Raw genomic sequence first — 6907 nt, forward strand, 5'->3', positions numbered from 1 at the left:
AGAAAAGAGAGGAAGCTTAAGGGAAGAAGTGAGCTGAATCTAATCGTGAAGAAATGGATTTCAATCGCATTACTTGAAGAATGGATTCTTGAGCTACTACTTGGAGTTAGAATAGATTGTTAAGAAATATGTAATAACATAGTTTTTCAATTGAATTGCATTGTAAGGACAAATTTTTTCCGCAATAAAATGAATTTTGATTTTATCTTATTTATCCTTGCGATGGCATGTATGAAAAATTGATGTTTGAATGTTTCTATTATTAGCAACAATGGATTTGATTCTTAATTATGTTATTTGTGGAAATGTCAAAAGTTTACCAAATAGGGAGAGTTTCTCATCGCCCAAGTTTCAATTGGACAGAAACTTGGAATCATGCAATGTGTATTGTATGATGAATGAAAAACTTTCACATTTGGGAAACTTAGACTAATTCTTTGGCAAAGTGTCAATTGAAGGACAAGGAGATCAAGTATACAAGGTTGTGCGTTGATCAAGTCCACCACAAGAGTGACAAAGATATTCGTCATGATTTACTAAAGTTTAGTAAATATGATTATACTTATAAGATTGAGTATAATTCTGAGTTGATTGAAAGAGTTTCAATGAATAGTAGAACGAATAAAGAAGAATCAAGTAGGCAGAAAAATAAAAGTTTCTCCTTTCTAAGAAGAAGGGAGAGTACCTTTTATTGTGTTTTGTGATAAGTCTTAAAGATTAAGAACCATGTCTCAATAGATTCTCTAAGTGAGTCTTAGTGCAATTGCATGTCTAAGAAGAGGAATCAAGTATTGTAGAAATGGTTAAATCAATAAGTCAATCATACTTCGTTCCAATATCAAGTCTTAGAGTCAAGATTGTGACATTGAGTGAAAAGTCTTAAGTAGGTTTATAACACTTAACAAATGTGGAATTTGGAAATGTTTTCTTATTCATGCACATTAGAAATTGGTAAGTTGTGATGTCTTGGATAAGACAAAGACCAACTAGGACCAGTTTGTGAAGTGTTTGTCTTGATAAATGCTACACTAACTCTTGAATATTTGCTTTGTCAAGAAATGTTTCTTGACAGGAGAATCTTATATATCAAGGAGTCAGTGGGAGTCTTAATGATCTTGAAAGGTTTCAAGAACAAATCAAGAATAAACCTTATAGATCATCACTAGCACACGACTTGAGGTTTACAACCTGTCGTGTTGACATTATTTTGTTTCTATGCCATTCCAATTGAGTTAATTGTGTATGTGAGTTCTATGAGTTCTCATTTGAATGCATACCAGAGCCTTAGTCGTTGGAAAGTACATTGATATGTAAGGACAAATTACTAAACTACTTGGAAGACATGGTGGGCACTCGTGTTACCATAAGGCAAGAAATAAAGATTAAGAAAGTTCAGTCCATATGAGGTTGAATTTGTCACAAACTTTGGTTTTGGCAAATTCACATGGATAGGAACTCATACACCGTAAAATCTAAGTGTCATAAGATTCCCTCCTTCATGAAAATGACTGTGAGGAAATGCTTTCACTAAGAGAGATCTTAAGAAAATAGCAATTGTGAAAATTGTATTCTCAAATTCGATTATGGTTACGGCATCCCTTTCCATAGTTCGAATTGTAAGATTTGGCAGTTAGTTTGAACATTTGGAACTTAGTAACATAAGTTCTTAATTGTTTAAACACACATATGAGTTATCTAAGGAAAATGTGTATACGTTTAAGAAACTTAGATAAAAGCTTATCAAAGCATCTGGTATTAGAAATATGAATCTCAGAAATTCAATAGGCATTGTTTTCTGGGAGTTCATTTGTTTTCTGGATACATGTCAAAGCTAGTGGGAGCATAAGTGTTATGCTTATATGATAATAATCATTATGATAGTGGGAGCGTAAGTGTTATGATTGTATGATTATTATGGCGAGTATTGCAAGTTAGCAATATTAATTATAGAAAAACAAAGATTCAATTTGCAAAGTTGCATGGGTTGAAAAGTTGTTTTAATATAATTAAGGGAGAGAATATTATACTTCATTTCAAAATCTAAAGCTTAGATTGAGAAATTTTAACATTTTCAGTCAAAGGATACATTGTGTGTTCTTAAAATTCGATTATGATTACGGCATCCCTCTTCATAGTTCGAATTGTGAGAACATGACACATAAAATATTATGGCAAAAGATTGGTAAAGTATCATATCTTTATGTAAGACATTATGCATCGTGTCCCATACGCTTCGGGTATAGGATCGATTGCAAATGCTATAATATTTACCATTCTAAAATTTTTTCAAATGTCTAGCACATTAAGAGGGAAAATGGAATAGAATGGATTTTAACTAAAATTATTAAACAACTATCAAAGGACGATCCAAAGTTCGCTGAGGATTGGTCGCTTGCGAGTAGTTGGAAGTATGGTATTGGATGGACCATATCGACATTATTATGAATAGATAAGATTCTATTAAGAATGAGCTGTCATATGGAAAATGTGGAAATGTTTCCATATTGGGAGTTGGATATTGAGATTCTGTGTCTAGATTAGAAAACTTTATGCAAGAAGGATGTTCAAAGGAATGTACTTTGAATGTGAGACTTCACGTCTATGGAATTGTCTTGTAACAATTTCTAAGAAAGTACTTTGTAATTTCATTAGCCAAGTCTTGGCGACTTTTGTGCTATGACTTTACGAAAGGATCGTTGCGTAAAATGTTAGAATCTAGCATATTCTAGTAGTGGAAGAACCTTGTGTTCTTACACTAATAATGGGGATTGAGGAATTGTGAAATGAGAATCATTGGAAAAGTTTTCAATTGTTCTATTTCACAAAGCATGGACCATAGGAAACAAAGTGTGCATGCTTAGAGCATGGGACAATTGTTGTTGTAATTCAAGTAATGAGTTGATTATTCGAAACATTAAATGATAAATAATGAGTGATCAATATGGTGGATAAATAGAAGTGTTTTATTTACTCTCACAAGTTTGGGGCCATATAGGATTAAGTATTATTGTCATGTTTCAGTTTGCATGTTTTTGACTTCCAGAATAACTAGGTTATTCAAACATCCACAGTTGGTCATACGTTGGGAGTAGGTATGAATAAAGACTGTCATGAATCTGTCTGTAGATTGTCTGAAGCTTTGAGACATGGCACAAGTTTGCTGCAGAATTCATGAGTGCTTTGATAAGATTAGAGTATTGGATTAAACCCACGCTCACTTGGATCACTTCATGGATTTATCACGAGTGATTAGTGAGACGATAATATTGTATATTCTTGAAACCGAGACGTGTGAGTTGTTATTTGTTGGTCGGTTACACATTGATAATAAGTAAACGCACCAATAACGTGGTGTTATAAAACTTATCGTTGTGTGTGATTCGATCAATAAATGGAAGCGAGCATTTGAGTCGAAGTTTATCCATTCCTTTTACCCAAAGTGGGATAAAAGCGATATCTATGGGCCTCTCGATGATTTAGTGATGACACCTAAGAGCTTGGCCAAGCCGAGACTAAGTTGATGTGTTCAATTGTAGTCTGTTGTCAGTCGTCATAAATCGGAAGTCGGGAAATAGTATAGAGAGAATGATTGAAATTCATGTCTTATGTCTATACGATATCTTGAGAATGGAGGAATATATAATCCCTTATCTAGAGGACACACTATCTGATAAGATCAGAGTTGACAGCGGCTTTTGAAAGCTACGATTGCTGATCAGGTTTTGAAGTCGTACGGAGAATAGTTATTAGACTTATCCAAGTGGGAGACTGTTGGATTAGTGTCTAAGTCCATAACTATTTTGGTATGTACTTGACCCGATTATGAGCATGGTCCTTTTGGGTTGCCTTCACCATAGCAATATGTAGGATGATTTAAGGAGAGAAAGGTTTAAATATGATTTATTAATATATTATGAGAATAATATATTAAAGGAGAAATCATATTGTTTAATTAATATTAGTCAAGAATTAATTGATAATTAATTTTGTGGCTAAAAGGGATTAATTAAACTTAGGGGACTGAAGTTGTAATTATAAGATAATTATAATTGGGCTATGGATCACCTAATAATATATAGGTTGGACGAATTCTATGGGAAGCCCATTAGAAATCGTCCAAGGGATATGTTTAAGGAGTCCATGGGCTGCTTAGGGCCTAAGCAGTCATATTAGGGTTTCCTAGTTGTAAACCCTAATAGCCTACATGTATATAAAGGGCCCCTATGCCCCAAAAACGTGGACAAGTCTTCCATTAGGGTTTCCAGTCGTTTTTGGGCAGCCTCTCTTCTTCTCCTCTTCATCCAAGTTGCATATGGTGTTTGTGACTCCATTAGAGGTGCAGCACTTGAGGCACTAAGCTTTCTAAGGCCAATCCAAGCCAGGAATTGATTGTTATTGCTATATAACAATCAAAGGTAATTCTATAAACCCTAATTCAGTTTATAATATGTTAGATCTAAGTTTATTAGTCTTGGATTCAAAGCATGTACAATAGAGAAACCTAGATCCAAGCATTAGGGTTTGTATGAGCACATAGGACTGTTTCTTATGCATAAAACCCATCAGTTTTGATCCAGTCATCTAGCGGAATTTAGATGACGACCACAAACTTTTCTAGACAGTCCAGTGGAACGCTAGCAGGCTCATAACCTGTAGGTGTTAATGAACTTGGGTGTTCATTCGCTGTATTCCATCCCCCTCATGGTTGCCTTATTTGACTTATATTGCTGAGGAACCCCCGAAGCATGTGTTGTCGCCCCGATAAAATATTCTTAGACTAGGTCCCTTATGTTAGTTGTCTTAGGGACGTAAAGTGAGAATAACGGGAATGGGTAATTGGGTTATTGTTGGTTGGTGGAAATTAAATATAATTATTTATTGTGGGTTGAAAACCCTATATGCTCACCAGGCTCCCAAGCGTGACCCACTCAGTTTATTTGTATTACAGGTAGTGGTGCAAGGGCATAGGATGGATGAACCATCAAGTTATTTTGTTTACAAGTCTGTATATGTATATATTTGTTGAATGACTTGTAATGTTATCGTTTATGCTTTATGGTCTATATCGGAACATGACATCCCGAGTTTTGATTATATAATGAAAATACATTTCTTTATGAAATGCTTTGGTAAATATTATTTTATCACGTTTTGTTTTTGGGAACAAATTCCGCGACTCTTTTAAATCAAAAGGATTTACTCTGAAATTATTTTAAAAGCATAAATGAAAATCGGTCTTTTCTGACCGAGATTTTGGGGATGTCACAAATAGTGTGTGCAATACCAACTCGTATCCATTTTTTTTTAATGTTTGTATTTGATTCGAAAGAGTTTGTGGGTTTTGTTTTGAAAAATATGTGTAAAATGGATGTATATATAGAGAAATTAAATTAAAAGAAAATAATTTTTTTATTAAATGCTCAAACGGTCGAAAAGTTGACCAGCCAATCAATTCTTCCATCCTCGTAGCCACCCCACGACGAATCCACCAAAGTCGGGGGCAGTGTTCACATGTGGAGAGAGCCTCCACGTAAGCAGCTCACGTGTGGAGCTCTCTCTACTCCGTATAGTCTAAGTTAAACTTAGATAGTAGTACATGATAAGTTTTTTTTTACTACTAGAATTATTCACACAAAATAATAACGTAGACTTTCATATCTAGTTGGAATCGTTTTAACGAGCTAATCAAATTGAAAAGGAGGTTGAGATGTGGGTGATAAATTGTGAATTATTGATGATGAACACTTCTTGACTCTCTTTGTCTTAATGGAGTATTAACATTTTTGTAGAAAGTTTTCAAATGAAGCCTCAAGTGCTCTCTTTATAGAATGCCTTTCGACTTTTATAAAAAATACTTCCACTCCTTTAAGTTGTAGATTTCTTGGGGGGTGATATCGTCGAATACATTCACGATCGAGATCCTCTTAAACTTGAACACATTTTTTACTTGAAATAAACAACACATTGACACACTTCTTGTGATGATCTTTGGGCGTGTAAAATATCATTTTGATCTTAGATTTGCAATTTTTTCTGCTAGCTTCATGATAACTGATCCAACAAAGTCTGAATGTTTGGAAACACTCCTCATATAGGAAAGTTGGAGAAATACGACAAACACATCATAACATCATGTAAATTCTGTGTCGAATTCTTAACACGAACACGACACAACATGACATTGTGTTTTTACACTAGACACTCAAATCCTAGTAGGCTCCAAATATATAATGCTAGGTAACATGTGTACCCATGACGAGGGTACAAGGTCCAACATGTTGTGAAGGCGTTATAGATATGCCAACAAAAACTCATAGTCTTATAATATTTGATATCAAAGGATTAATATTATTTATGGACCAGACAAGTCTTATCACCCATCGTATGAATGAACGTGCATGGTCATGAGTTATACAACTCACTGGTTGTCTTTAAAATGACACAACTTTTATAGAAAGTCATACTCTTCTCACAACTATAGTCTTAAATTATCATTACTTGCAAGATTCACAAGTAGTACATATAGAAACAAATAATGCATAATATATAACACCAAAGGAAAGTATGATGTCATATGGGGACATAAGCTCGAAATACTTGTATTTGCCTTGATATCTTATAGATGCTAACTCAAATTGCTCCCTTAATCACCTTGAAGGCTAATAAACACAACAATTAACAATTAAGTATGATCTGATCATTACCCCATCTCAATTTACCATAATAAGTCAAATAGGTCAAAAGAACTCTTAATCACTATTATAAGTCTTTAAACCCTTAGCCTTAGGTAACATCTTGGGTGGGCACATGGTAATTTATACCACCTTGTAACTCTTCCTTAGGCTATCAAGAGTGGAGAGATCTCCACGCGTGAAATGCTTACGTGGAGGGTCTTTCCACGCGTGAA

Source organism: Lactuca serriola, chromosome 7 (assembly GCF_051521515.1).
Source record: "Lactuca serriola cultivar US96UC23 chromosome 7, Lser_US96UC23_V15, whole genome shotgun sequence".
In the NCBI taxonomy this organism is placed as follows: domain Eukaryota; kingdom Viridiplantae; phylum Streptophyta; class Magnoliopsida; order Asterales; family Asteraceae; genus Lactuca; species Lactuca serriola.